We start from the raw sequence: 14,958 nt of genomic DNA, 5'->3' as shown, positions 1-14,958 counted from the left end.
CGTTCGAACACGACCCGAGTTAGAGAATTTAAAAAGAAATGCAAAAAAATTCTAAAAATTAAAAAACATCGTCCAGGCCTCATTTCAAGAGGAAACGGGTCAGGACAGGCCGAAAAATAGAGAAAAAAAAATTTTCCTTCCTATCCGTTCGAACCCGACCCGAGTTAGAAAATTCAAAAATAAATGCAAAAAAATTCTAAAAATTAAAAAACATCATCCAGGCTTCACTTCAAGACGAAACGGGTCAGGACAGGCCCAAACATAGAGAAGAAAAAAAATTTCCTTCCTATCCGTTCGAACCCGACCCTGGTTAGAAAATTCAAAAATAAATGCAAAAAAATTTTAAAAATTAAAAAATTTCGTCCAGGCTTCATTTCAAGAATAAACGGGTCAGGGCAGGCCAAAAAATTGAGAAGAAAAAAAATTTCCTTCCGATCCGTTCGAACCCGACCCGAGTTAGAAAATTCAACAATAAATGCAAAAAAATTCTAAAAATTAAAAAAATCATCCAGGCTTCATTTCAAGACGAAACGGGTCTGGACAGGCCGAAAAATAAAGAAGAAAAAAAATTTCCTTCCGATCCATTCGAACCCGACCCGAGTTAGAAAATTCAACAATAAATGCAAAAAAATTCTAAAAATTAAAAAACATCGTCCAGGCTTCATTTCAAGACGAAACGGGTCAGGACAGGCCAAAAAATAGAGAAGAAAAAAAATTTCTTTCCTATCCGTTCGAACACGACCTGGGTTAGAGAATTTAAAAAGAAATGCAAAAAAATTCTAAAAATTAAAAAACATCGTCCAGGCTTCATTTCAAGACGAAACGGGTCAGGACAAGCCGAAAAATAGAGAAGAAAAAAAATTTCCTTCCGATCCGTTCGAACACGACCCGAGTTAGAGAATTTAAAAAGAAATGCAAAAAAATTCTAAAAATTAAAAAACATCAGCCAGGCTTCATTTCAAGACGAAACGGGTCAGGATAGACCGAAAAATAGAGAAAAAAAAATTCATTCCTATCCGTGCGGACCCGACCCGAGTTAGAAAATTCAAAAGTAAATGCAAAAAAATTCTAAAAATTAAAAAACATCATCCAGGCTTCATTTCAAGACGAAACGGGTCAGGACAAGCCGAAAAATAGAGAAGAAAAAAAATTTCTTTCTGATCCGTTCGAACACGACCCGAGTTAGAGAATTTAAAAAGAAACGCAAAAAAATTCTAAAAATTAAAAAACATCGTCCAGGCCTCATTTCAAGACGAAACGGGTCAGGACATGCTAAAAAAATAGAGAACAAAAAAAATTACATTCCTATCCGTTCGAACACGACCCGAATTAGAGAATTTAAAAAGAAATGCAAAAAAATTCTAAAAATTAAAAAACATCGTCCAGGCCTCATTTCAAGACGAAACGGGTCAGGACAGGCCGAAAAATATAGAAGAAAAAAAATTTCCTTACGATCCGTTCGAACCCGACCCGAGTTAGAAAATTCAAAAATAAATGCAAAAAAATTCTAAAAATTGAAAAACATCACTCAGGCTTCATTTCAAGACGAAACGGATCAGGACAGGCCCAAAAATACAGAAGAAAAAAAATTTCCTTCCGATCCGTTCGAACCCGACCCGATTTAGAAAATTAAACAAATAAATGCAAAAAAATTCTAAAAATTAAAAAACATCATCCAGGCTTCATTTCAAGACGAAACGGGTCAGGACAGGCCCAAAAATACAGAAGAAAAAAAATTTCCTTCCTATCCGTTCGAACACGACCCGAGTTAGAGAATTTAAAAAGAAACGCAAAAAAATTCTAAAAATTAAAAAACATCGTCCAGGCCTCATTTCAAGACGAAACGGGTCAAGACATGCTAAAAAAATAGAGAACAAAAAAAATTACATTCCTATCCGTTCGAACACGACCCGAGTTAGAGAATTTAAAAAGAAATGCAAAAAAATTTTAAAAATTAGAAAACATCGTACAGGCTTCATTTCAATAATAAACGGGTCAGGACAGGCCAAAAAATAGAGAAGAAAAACAATTTCCTTCCGATCCGTTCGAACCCGACCCGAGTTAGAATATTCAAAAATAAATGCAAACAAATTTTAAAAATTAAAAAACATCGTACAGGCTTCATTTCAAGAATAAACGGGTCAGGACAGGCCAAAAAATACAGAAGAAAAAAAATTTCCTTCCTATCCGTTCGAACCCGACCCGAGTTAGAAAATTCAAAAATAAATGCAAAAAAATTATAAAAATTAAAAAACATTAGCCAGGCTTCATTTCTATACGAAACGGGTCAGGACAGGCCGAAAAATAGAGAAAAAAAAAATTTCCTTCCTATCCGTTCGAACCCGACCCGAGTTAGAAAATTCAAAAGTAAATGCAAAACAATTCTAAAAATTAAAAAACATCATCCAGGCTTCATTTCAAGACGAAACGGGTCAGGACAGGCCGAAAAATAGAGAAGAAAAAAAATTTCCTTCCGATCTGTTCGAACCCGACCCGAGTTAGAAAATTCAAAAATAAAAGCAAAAAAATTCTAAAAATTAAAAAACATCATCCAGGCTTCATTTCAAGACGAAACGGGTCAGGACAGGCCCAAACATAGAGAAGAAAAAAAATTTCCTTCCTATCCGTTCGAACCCGACCATAGTTAGAAAATACAAAAATAAATGCAAAAAAATTTTAAAAATTAAAAAACTTCATCCAGGCTTCATTTCAAGAATAAACGGTTCAGGACAGGCCAAAAAATAGAGAAGAAAAAAAATTTCCTTCCTATCCGTTCGAACCCGACCCGAGTTAGAAAATTCAAAAATAAATGCAAAAAACTTCTAAAAATTAAAAAACATCAGCCAGGCTTCATTTCTAGACGAATCGGGTCAGGACAGGCCGAAAAATAGAGAAAAAAAAATTTCCTTCCTATCCGTTCGAACCCGACCCGAGTTAGAAAATTAAAAAGTAAATGCAAAAAAATTCTAAAAATTAAAAAACATCATCCAGGCTTCATTTCAAGACGAAACAGGTCAGGACAGGCCGAAAAATAGAGAAGAAAAAAAATTTCCTTCCGATCCGTTCGAACCCGACCCGAGTTAGAAAATTCAAAAATAAATGCAAAAAAATTCTAAAAATTGAAAAACATCACTCAGGCTTCATTTCAAGACGAAACGGGTCAGGACAGGCCCAAACATAGAGAAGAAAAAAAATTTCCTTCCGCTCCGTTCGAACCCGACCCAAGTTAGAAAATTCAAAAATAAATGCAAAAAAATTTTAAAAATTAAAAAACATCATACAGGCTTCATTTCAAGAATAAACGGGTCAGGACAGGCCAAAAAATAGAGAAGAAAAAAAATTTCCTTCATATCCGTTCGAACCCGACCCGAGTTAGAAAATTCAAAAATAAATGCAAAAAAATTCCAAAAATTAAAAAACATCAGCCAGGCTTCATTTCTAGGCGAAACGGGTCAGGACCGGCCGAAAAATAGAGAAAAAAAAATTTCCTTCCTATCCGTTCGAACCCGACCCGAGTTAGAAAATTCAAAAGTAAATGCGAAAAAATTCTAAAAATTAAAAAAACATCACTCAGGCTTCATTTCAAGACGAAACGGGTCAGGACAGGCCCAAAAATACAGAAGAAAAAAAATTTCCTTCCGATCCGTTCGAACCCGACCCGAGTTAGAAAATTCAAAAATAAATGCAAAAAAATTCTAAAAATTAAAAAACATCATCCAGGCTTCATTTCAAGGCGAAACGGGTCAGGACAGGCCCAAACATAGAGAAGAAAAAAAATTTCCTTCCTATCCGTTCGAACTCGACCCTAGTTAGAAAATTCAAAAATAAATGCAAAAAAATTTTAAAAATTAAAAAACTTCATCAAGGCTTCATTTCAAGAATAAACAGGTCAGGACAGGCCAAAAAATAGAGAAGAAAAAAAATTTCCTTTCTATCCGTTCGAACCCGACCCTGGTTAGAAAATTCAAAAATAAATGCAAAAAAATTTTAAAAATTAAAAAACTTCATCCAGGCTTCATTTCAAGAATAAACGGGTCAGGACAGGCCAAAAAATAGAGAAAAAAAAAATTTCGTTCCGATCCGTTCGAACCCGACCCGAGTTAGAAAATTCAACAATAAATGCAAAAAAATTCTAAAAATTAAAAAAATCATCCAGGCTTCATTTCAAGACGAAACGGGTCAGGACAGGCCTAAAAATAGAGAAGAAAAAAAATTTCCTTCCGATCCATTCGAACCCGACCCGAGTTAGAAAATTCAACAATAAATGCAAAAAAATTCTAAAAATTAAAAAAATCATCCAGGCTTCATTTCAAGACGAAACGGGTCAGGACAGGCCGAAAAATAGAGAAGAAAAAAAATTTCCTTCCGATCCATTCGAACCCGATCCGAGTTAGAAAATTCAACAATAAATGCAAAAAAATTCTAAAAATTAAAAAACATCGTCCAGGCTTCATTTCAAGACGAAACGGGTCAGGACAGGCCAAAAAATAGAGAACAAAAAAAATTACATTCCTATCCGTTCGAACACGACCCGAATTAGAGAATTTAAAAAGAAATGCAAAAAAATTCTAAAAATTAAAAAACATCGTCCAGGCCTCATTTCAAGACGAAACGGGTCAGGACAGGCCGAAAAATAGAGAAGAAAAAAAATTTCCTTACGATCCGTTCGAACCCGACCCGAGTTAGAAAATTCAAAAATAAATGCAAAAAAATTCTAAAAATTGAAAAACATCACTCAGGCTTCATTTCAAGACGAAACGGATCAGGACAGGCCCAAAAATACAGAAGAAAAAAAATTTCCTTCCGATCCGTTCGAACCCGACCCGAGTTAGAAAATTCAACAAATAAATGCAAAAAAATTCTAAAAATTAAAAAACATCATCCAGGCTTCATTTCAAGACGAAACGGATCAGGACAGGCCCAAAAATACAGAAGAAAAAAAATTTCCTTCCTATCCGTTCGAACACGACCCGAGTTAGAGAATTTAAAAAGAAACGCAAAAAAATTCTAAAAATTAAAAAACATCGTCCAGGCCTCATTTCAAGACGAAACGGGTCAGGACATGCTAAAAAAATAGAGAACAAAAAAAATTACATTCCTATCCGTTCGAACACGACCCGAGTTAGAGAATTTAAAAAGAAATGCAAAAAAATTTTAAAAATTAGAAAACATCGTACAGGCTTCATTTCAATAATAAACGGGTCAGGAGAGGCCAAAAAATAGAGAAGAAAAACAATTTCCTTCCGATCCGTTCGAACCCGACCCGAGTTAGAATATTCAAAAATAAATGCAAACAAATTTTAAAAATTAAAAAACATCGTACAGGCTTCATTTCAAGAATAAACGGGTCAGGACAGGCCAAAAAATACAGAAGAAAAAAAATTTCCTTCCTATCCGTTCGAACCCGACCCGAGTTAGAAAATTCAAAAATAAATGCAAAAAAATTATAAAAATTAAAAAACATTAGCCAGGCTTCATTTCTAGACGAAACGGGTCAGGACAGGCCGAAAAATAGAGAAAAAAAAAATTTCCTTCCTATCCGTTCGAACCCGACCCGAGTTAGAAAATTCAAAAGTAAATGCAAAACAATTCTAAAAATTAAAAAACATCATCCAGGCTTCATTTCAAGACGAAACGGGTCAGGACAGGCCGAAAAATAGAGAAGAAAAAAAATTTCCTTCCGATCTGTTCGAACCCGACACGAGTTAGAAAATTCAAAAATAAATGTAAAAAAATTCTAAAAATTAAAAAACATCATCCAGGCTTCATTTCAAGACGAAACGGGTCAGGACAGGCCCAAACATAGAGAAGAAAAAAAATTTCCTTCCTATCCGTTCGAACCCGACCATAGTTAGAAAATACAAAAATAAATGCAAAAAAATTTTAAAAATTAAAAAACTTCATCCAGGCTTCATTTCAAGAATAAACGGGTCAGGACAGGCCAAAAAATAGAGAAGAAAAAAAATTTCCTTCATATCCGTTCGAACCCGACCCGAGTTAGAAAATTCAAAAATAAATGCAAAAAAATTCCAAAAATTAAAAAACATCAGCCAGGCTTCATTTATAGGCGAAACGGGTCAGGACCGGCCGAAAAATAGAGAAAAAAAAATTTCCTTCCTATCCGTTCGAACCCGACCCGAGTTAGAAAATTCAAAAGTAAATGCAAAAAAATTCTAAAAATTGAAAAACATCACTCAGGCTTCATTTCAAGACGAAACGGGTCAGGACAGGCCCAAAAATACAGAAGAAAAAAAATTTCCTTTCGATCCGTTTGAACCCGACCCGAGTTAGAAAATTCAAAAATAAATGCAAAAAAATTCTAAAAATTAAAAAACATCATCCAGGCTTCATTTCAAGGCGAAACGGGTCAGGACAGGCCCAAACATAGAGAAGAAAAAAAATTTCCTTCCTTTCCGTTCGAACTCGACCCTAGTTAGAAAATTCAAAAATAAATGCAAAAAAATTTTAAAAATTAAAAAACTTCATCAAGGCTTCATTTCAAGAATAAACAGGTCAGGACAGGCCAAAAAATAGAGAAGAAAAAAAATTTCCTTTCTATCCGTTCGAACCCGACCCTGGTTAGAAAATTCAAAAATAAATGCAAAAAAATTTTAAAAATTAAAAAACTTCATCCAGGCTTCATTTCAAGAATAAACGGGTCAGGACAGGCCAAAAAATAGAGAAAAAAAAAATTTCGTTCCGATCCGTTCGAACCCGACCCGAGTTAGAAAATTCAACAATAAATGCAAAAAAATTCTAAAAATTAAAAAAATCATCCAGGCTTCATTTCAAGACGAAACGGGTCAGGACAGGCCGAAAAATAGAGAAGAAAAAAAATTTCCTTCCGATCCATTCGAACCCGATCCGAGTTAGAAAATTCAACAATAAATGCAAAAAAATTCTAAAAATTAAAAAACATCGTCCAGGCTTCATTTCAAGACGAAACGGGTCAGGACAGGCCAAAAAATAGAGAAGAAAAAAAAATTCTTTCCTATCCGTTCGAACACGACCTGAGTTAGAGAATTTAAAAAGAAATGCAAAAAAATTCTAAAAATTAAAAAACATCGTCCAGGCTTAATTTCAAGACGAAACGGGTCAGGACAAGCCGAAAAATAGAGAAGAAAAAAAATTTCCTTCCGATCCGTTCGAACACGACCCGAGTTAGAGAATTTAAAAAGAAATGCAAAAAAATTCTAAAAATTAAAAAACATCAGCCAGGCTTCATTTCAAGACGAAACGGGTCAGGATAGGCCGAAAAATAGAGAAAAAAAAAATTTCATTCATATCCGTTCGAACCCGACCCGAGTTAGAAAATTCAAAAGTAAATGCAAAAAAATTCTAAAAATTAAAAAACATCATCCAGGCTTCATTTCAAGACGAAACGGGTCAGGAAAAGCCGAAAAATAGAGAAGAAAAAAAATTTCCTTCCGATCCGTTCGAACACGACCCGAGTTAGGGAATTTAAAAAGAAATGCAAAAAAATTCTAAAAATTAAAAAACATCGTCCAGGCCTCATTTCAAGACGAAACGGGTCAGGACATGCTGAAAAAATAGAGAACAAAAAAAATTACATTCCTATCCGTTCGAACACGACCCGAGTTAGAGAATTTAAAAAGAAATGCAAAAAAATTCTAAAAATTAAAAAACATCGTCCAGGCCTCATTTCAAGAGGAAACGGGTCAGGACAGGCCGAAAAATAGAGAAAAAAATATTTTCCTTCTTATCCGTTCGAACCCGACCCGAGTTAGAAAATTCAAAAATAAATGCAAAAAAATTCTAAAAATTAAAAAACATCATCCAGGCTTCATTCCAAGACGAAACGGGTCAGGACAGGCCCAAACATAGAGAAGAAAAAAAATTTCCTTCCTATCCGTTCGAACCCGACCCTGGTTAGAAAATTCAAAAATAAATGCAAAAAAATTTTAAAAATTAAAAAATTTCGTCCAGGCTTCATTTCAAGAATAAACGGGTAAGGACAGGCCAAAAAATTAAGAAGAAAAAAAATTTCCTTCCGATCCGTTCGAACCCGACCCGAGTTAGAAAATTCAACAATAAATGCAAAAAAAATCTAAAAATTAAAAAAATCATCCAGGCTTCATTTCAAGACGAAACGGGTCAGGACAGGCCCAAAAATACAGAAGAAAAAAAATTTCCTTCCTATCCGTTCGAACACGACCCGAGTTAGAGAATTTAAAAAGAAACGCAAAAAAATTCTAAAAATTAAAAAACATCGTCCAGGCCTCATTTCAAGACGAAACGGGTCAGGACATGCTAAAAAAATAGAGAACAAAAAAAATTACATTCCTATCCGTTCGAACCCGACCCGAGTTAGAAAATTCAAAAGTAAATGCAAAAAAATTCTAAAAATTAAAAAACATCATCCAGGCTTCATTTCAAGACGAAACGGGTCAGGACAGGCCGAAAAATAGAGAAGAAAAAAAATTTCCTTCCGATCCATTCGAACCCGACCCGAGTTAGAAAATTCAACAATAAATGCAAAAAAATTTTAAAAATTAAAAAAATCATCCAGGCTTCATTTCAAGACGAAACGGGTCAGGACAGGCCGAAAAATAAAGAAGAAAAAAAATTTCCTTCCGATCCATTCGAACCCGACTCGAGTTAGAAAATTCAACAATAAATGCAAAAAAATTCTAAAAATTAAAAAACATCGTCCAGGCTTCATTTCAAGACGAAACGGGTCAGGACAGGCCAAAAAATAGCGAAGAAAAAAAATTTCTTTCCTATCCGTTCGAACACGACCTGGGTTAGAGAATTTAAAAAGAAATGCAAAAAAATTCTAAAAATTAAAAAACATCGTCCAGGCTTCATTTCAAGACGAAACGGGTCAGGACAAGCCGAAAAATAGAGAAGAAAAAAAATTTCCTTCCGATCCGTTCGAACACGACCCGAGTTAGAGAATTTAAAAAGAAATGCAAAAAAATTCTAAAAATTAAAAAACATCAGCCAGGCTTCATTTCAAGACGAAACGGGTCAGGATAGACCGAAAAATAGAGAAAAAAAAATTCATTCCTATCCGTGCGGACCCGACCCGAGTTAGAAAATTCAAAAGTAAATGCAAAAAAATTCTAAAAATTAAAAAACATCATCCAGGCTTCATTTCAAGACGAAACGGGTCAGGACAAGCCGAAAAATAGAGAAGAAAAAAAATTTCCTTCTGATCCGTTCGAACACGACCCGAGTTAGAGAATTTAAAAAGAAACGCAAAAAAATTCTAAAAATTAAAAAACATCGTCCAGGCCTCATTTCAAGACGAAACGGGTCAGGACATGCTAAAAAAATAGAGAACAAAAAAAATTACATTCCTATCCGTTCGAACACGACCCGAATTAGAGAATTTAAAAAGAAATGCAAAAAAATTCTAAAAATTAAAAAACATCGTCCAGGCCTCATTTCAAGACGAAACGGGTCAGGACAGGCCGAAAAATAGAGAAGAAAAAAAATTTCCTTCCGATCCGTTCGAACCCGACCCGAGTTAGAAAATTCAAAAATAAATGCAAAAAAATTCTAAAAACTGAAAAACATCACTCAGGCTTCATTTCGAGACGAAACGGGTCAGGACAGGCCTAAAAATATAGAAGAAAAAAAATTTCCTTCCGATCCGTTCGAACCCGACCCGAGTTAGAAAATTCAACAAATAAATGCAAAAAAATTCTAAAAATTAAAAAACATCATCCAGGCTTCATTTCAAGACGAAACGGGTCAGGACAGGCCCAAAAATACAGAAGAAAAAAAATTTCCTTCCTATCCGTTCGAACACGACCCGAGTTAGAGAATTTAAAAAGAAACGCAAAAAAATTTTAAAAATTAGAAAACATCGTACAGGCTTCATTTCAATAATAAACGGGTCAGGACAGGCCAAAAAATAGAGAAGAAAAACAATTTCCTTCCGATCCGTTCGAACCCGACCCGAGTTAGAAAATTCAACAAATAAATGCAAAAAAATTCTAAAAATTAAAAAACATCATCCAGGCTTCATTTCAAGACGAAACGGGTCAGGACAGGCCCAAAAATACAGAAGAAAAAAAAAATTTCCTTCCGATCCGTTCGAACCCGACCCTAGTTAGAAAATTCAAAAATAAATGCAAAAAAATTTTAAAAATTAAAAAACATCGTACAGGCTTCATTTCAAGAATAAACGGGTCAGGACAGGCCAAAAAATACAGAAGAAAAAAAATTTGCTTCCTATCCGTTCGAACCCGACCCGAGTTAGAAAATTCAAAAATAAATACAAAAAAATTCTAAAAATTAAAAAACATCAGCCAGGCTTCATTTCTAGACGAAACGGGTCAGGAAAGGCCGAACAATAGAGAAAAAAAAAAATTTCCTTCCGATCCGTTCGAACCCGACCCTAGTTAGAAAATTCAAAAATAAATGCAAACAAATTTTAAAGATTAAAAAACATCGTACAGGCTTCATTTCAAGAATAAACGGGTCAGGACAGGCCAAAAAATACAGAAGAAAAAAAATTTCCTTCCTATCCGTTCGAACCCGACCCGAGTTAGAAAATTCAAAAATAAATGCAAAAAAATTATAAAAATTAAAAAACATTAGCCAGGCTTCATTTCTAGACGAAACGGGTTAGGACAGGCCGAAAAATAGAGAAAAAAAAATTTCCTTCCTATCCGTTCGAACCCGACCCGAGTTAGAAAATTCAAAAGTAAATGCAAAACAATTCTAAAAATTAAAAAACATCATCCAGGCTTCATTTCAAGACGAAACGGGTCAGGACAGGCCGAAAAATAGAGAAGAAAAAAAATTTCCTTCCGATCCGTTCGAACCCGACCCGATTTAGAAAATTCAAAAATAAATGCAAAAAAATTCTAAAAATTAAAAAACATCATCCAAGCTTCATTTCAAGACGAAACGGGTCAGGACAGGCCCAAACATAGAGAAGAAAAAAAATTTCCTTCCTATCCGTTCGAACCCGACCATAGTTAGAAAATTCAAAAATAAATGCAAAAAAATATTAAAAATTAAAAAACTTCATCCAGGCTTCATTTCAAGACGAAACGGGTCAGGACAGGCCCAAACATAGAGAAGAAAAAAAATTTCCTTCCTATCCGTTCGAACCCGACCCGAGTTAGAAAATTCAAAAATAAATGCAAAAAACTTCTAAAAATTAAAAAACATCAGCCAGGCTTCATTTCTAGACGAAACGGGTCAGGACAGGCCGAAAAATAGAGAAAAAAAAAATTTCCTTCCTATCCGTTCGAACCCGACCCGAGTTAGAAAATTAAAAAGTAAATGCAAAAAAAGTCTAAAAATTAATAAACATCATCCAGGCTTCATTTCAAGACGAAACGGGTCAGGACAGGCCGAAAAATAGAGAAGAAAAAAAATTTCCTTCCGATCCGTTCGAACCCGACCCGAGTTAGAAAATTCAAAAATAAATGCAAAAAAATTCTAAAAATTGAAAAACATCACTCAGGCTTCATTTCAAGACGAAACGGGTCAGGACATGCCCAAACATAGAGAAGAAAAAAAATTTCCTTCCGATCCGTTCGAACCCGACCCAAGTTAGAAAATTCAAAAATAAATGCAAAAAAATTTTAAAAATTAAAAAACATCATACAGGCTTCATTTCAAGAATAAACGGGTCAGGACAGGCCAAAAAATAGAGAAGAAAAAAAAATTCCTTCATATCCGTTCGAACCCGACCCGAGTTAGAAAATTCAAAAATAAATGCAAAAAAATTTTAAAAATTAAAAAACATCATACAGGCTTCATTTCAAGAATAAACGGGTCAGGACAGGCCAAAAAATAGAGAAGAAAAAAAATTTTCTTCCTATCCGTACGAAACCGACCATAGTTAGAAAATTCAAAAATAAATGCAAAAAAATTTTAAAAATTAAAAAACTTCATCCAGGCTTCATTTCAAGAATAAACGGGTCAGGACAGGCCAAAAAATAGAAAAGAAAAAAAATTTCCTTCCTATCCGTTCGAACCCGACCCGAGTTAGAAAATTCAAAAATAAATGCAAAAAACTTCTAAAAATTAAAAAACATCAGCCAGGCTTCATTTCTAGACGAAACGGGTCAGGACAGGCCGAAAAATAGAGAAAAAAAAAATTTCCTTCCTATCCGTTCGAACCCGACCCGAGTTAGAAAATTAAAATGTAAATGCAAAAAAATTCTAAAAATTAAAAAAATCATCCAGGCTTCATTTCAAGACGAAACGGGTCAGGACAGGCCGAAAAATAGAGAAGAAAAAAAATTTCCTTCCGATCCATTCGAACCCGATCCGAGTTAGAAAATTCAACAATAAATGCAAAAAAATTCTAAAAATTAAAAAACATCGTCCACGCTTCATTTCAAGACGAAACGGGTCAGGACAGGCCAAAAAATAGAGAAGAAAAAAAATTTCTTTCCTATCCGTTCGAACACGACCTGAGTTAGAGAATTTAAAAAGAAATGCAAAAAAATTCTAAAAATTAAAAAACATCGTCCAGGCTTCATTTCAAGACGAAACGGGTCAGGACAAGCCGAAAAATAGAGAAGAAAAAAAATTTCCTTCCGATCCGTTCGAACACGACCCGAGTTAGAGAATTTAAAAAGAAATGCAAAAAAATTCTAAAAATTAAAAAACATCAGCCAGGCTTCATTTCAAGACGAAACGGGTCAGGATAGACCGAAAAATAGAGAAAAAAAAAATTTCCTTCCGATCCGTTCGAACCCGACCCGAGTTAGAAAATTCAAAAATAAATGCAAAAAAATTCTAAAAATTGAAAAACATCACTCAGGCTTCATTTCAAGACGAAACGGGTTAGGACAAGCCGAAAAATAGAGAAGAAAAAAAATTTCCTTCTGATCCGTTCGAACACGACCCGAGTTAGAGAATTTAAAAAGAAACGCAAAAAAATTCTAAAAATTAAAAAACATCGTCCAGGCCTCATTTCAAGACGAAACGGGTCAGGACATGCTAAAAAAATAGAGAACAAAAAAAATTACATTCCTATCCGTTCGAACACGACCCGAATTAGAGAATTTAAAAAGAAATGCAAAAAAATTCTAAAAATTAAAAAACATCATCCAGGCCTCATTTCAAGACGAAACGGATCAGGACAGGCCGAAAAATAGAGAAGAAAAAAAATTTCCTTCCGATCCGTTCGAACCCGACCCGAGTTAGAAAATTCAAAAATAAATGCAAAAAAATTCTAAAAATTGAAAAACATCACTCAGGCTTCATTTCGAGACGAAACGGGTCAGGACAGGCCCAAAAATACAGAAGAAAAAAATTTCCTTCCGATCCGTTCGAACCCGACCCGAGTTAGAAAATTCAACAAATAAATGCAAAAAAATTCTAAAAATCAAAAAACATCATCCAGGCTTCATTTCAAGACGAAACGGGTCAGGACAGGCCCAAAAATACAGAAGAAAAAAAATTTCCTTCCTATCCGTTCGAACACGACCCGAGTTAGAGAATTTTAAAAGAAACGCAAAAAAATTCTAAAAATTAAAAAACATCGTCCAGGCCTCATTTCAAGACGAAACGGGTCAGGACATGCTAAAAAAATAGAGAACAAAAAAAATTACATTCCTATCCGTTCGAACACGACCCGAGTTAGAGAATTTAAAAAGAAATGCAAAAAAATTTTAAAAATTAGAAAACATCGTACAGGCTTCATTTCAATAATAAACGGGTCAGGACAGGCCAAAAAATAGAGAAGAAAAACAATTTCCTTCCGATCCGTTCGAACCCGACCCGAGTTAGAAAATTCAACAAATAAATGCAAAAAAATTCTAAAAATTAAAAAACATCATCCAGGCTTCATTTCAAGACGAAACGGGTCAGGACAGGCCCAAAAATACAGAAGAAAAAAAATTTCCTTCCTATCCGTTCGAACACGACCCGAGTTAGAGAATTTAAAAAGAAACGCAAAAAAATTCTAAAAATTAAAAAACATCGTCCAGGCCTCATTTCAAGACGAAACGGGTCAGGACATGCTAAAAAAATAGAGAACAAAAAAAATTACATTCCTATCCGTTCGAACACGACCCGAATTAGAGAATTTAAAAAGAAATGCAAAAAAATTCTAAAAATTAAAAAACATCATCCAGGCCTCATTTCAAGACGAAACGGATCAGGACAGGCCGAAAAATAGAGAAGAAAAAAAATTTCCTTCCGATCCGTTCGAACCCGACCCGAGTTAGAAAATTCAAAAATAAATGCAAAAAAATTCTAAAAATTGAAAAACATCACTCAGGCTTCATTTCGAGACGAAACGGGTCAGGACAGGCCCAAAAATACAGAAGAAAAAAAATTTCCTTCCGATCCGTTCGAACCCGACCCGAGTTAGAAAATTCAACAAATAAATGCAAAAAAATTCTAAAAATTAAAAAACATCATCCAGGCTTCATTTCAAGACGAAACGGGTCAGGACAGGCCCAAAAATACAGAAGAAAAAAAATTTCCTTCCTATCCGTTCGAACACGACCCGAGTTAGAGAATTTAAAAAGAAACGCAAAAAAATTCTAAAAATTAAAAAACATCGTCCAGGCCTCATTTCAAGACGAAACGGGTCAGGACATGCTAAAAAAATAGAGAACAAAAAAAATTACATTCCTATCCGTTCGAACACGACCCGAGTTAGAGAATTTAAAAAGAAATGCAAAAAAATTTTAAAAATTAGAAAACATCGTACAGGCTTCATTTCAATAATAAACGAGTCAGGACAGGCCAAAAAATAGAGAAGAAAAACAATTTCCTTCCGATCCGTTCGAACCCGACCCGAGTTAGAAAATTCAACAAATAAATGCAAAAAAATTCTAAAAATTAAAAAACATCATCCAGGCTTCATTTCAAGACGAAACGGGTCAGGACAGGCCCAAAAATACAGAAGAAAAAAAAATTTCCTTCCGATCCGTTCGAACCCGACCCTAGTTAGAAAATTCAAAAATAAATGCAAAAAAATTTTAAAAATTAAAAAACATCGTACAG

This window comes from Quercus robur, chromosome 12 (genome assembly GCF_932294415.1).
Source record: "Quercus robur chromosome 12, dhQueRobu3.1, whole genome shotgun sequence".
NCBI lineage: Eukaryota > Viridiplantae > Streptophyta > Magnoliopsida > Fagales > Fagaceae > Quercus > Quercus robur.
This window is presented reverse-complemented; position numbering follows the sequence as displayed.